Source organism: Nannospalax galili, unplaced genomic scaffold (genome assembly GCF_000622305.1).
Source record: "Nannospalax galili isolate Female #2095 unplaced genomic scaffold, S.galili_v1.0 scaffold13363, whole genome shotgun sequence".
Classification (NCBI taxonomy): domain Eukaryota; kingdom Metazoa; phylum Chordata; class Mammalia; order Rodentia; family Spalacidae; genus Nannospalax; species Nannospalax galili.
In genome coordinates, this window is record NW_008349637.1 from 8,095 (window position 1) to 8,462 (window position 368).

Genomic DNA, 368 nt, shown 5'->3' on the forward strand with positions numbered 1-368 from the left:
TTGTGTACTCCTTCTTGTCATGGATCTTAGGTAGCCACACACACTCAGTCCTCTCTAAGAAAGAAGGTATGTGTTAGAATAACAAGGCTTAGTCTAGCCATGAAATGTCTCAGATTGATTTGAATCTAGGGCTGATATTCTCTGGACCTCTGTCCTTGGTAACTATGGAAAATAATTTGCTTTGTCAGAGGAGCTCAAGTTCCTTAAACTCAGGCTTCCTGCCTCCAAACCTGTGAGAAAATCTGTGTTTTTTTCAGTCAACAGGTTGTTTTGCAGTCACACAATTAAAGAATCCAATGCATCACTAAATCCTGTGGAATTCTGATTTGTGAGAAAGTAGTACCTAAGTATTCTGTCCTGCTTTTATA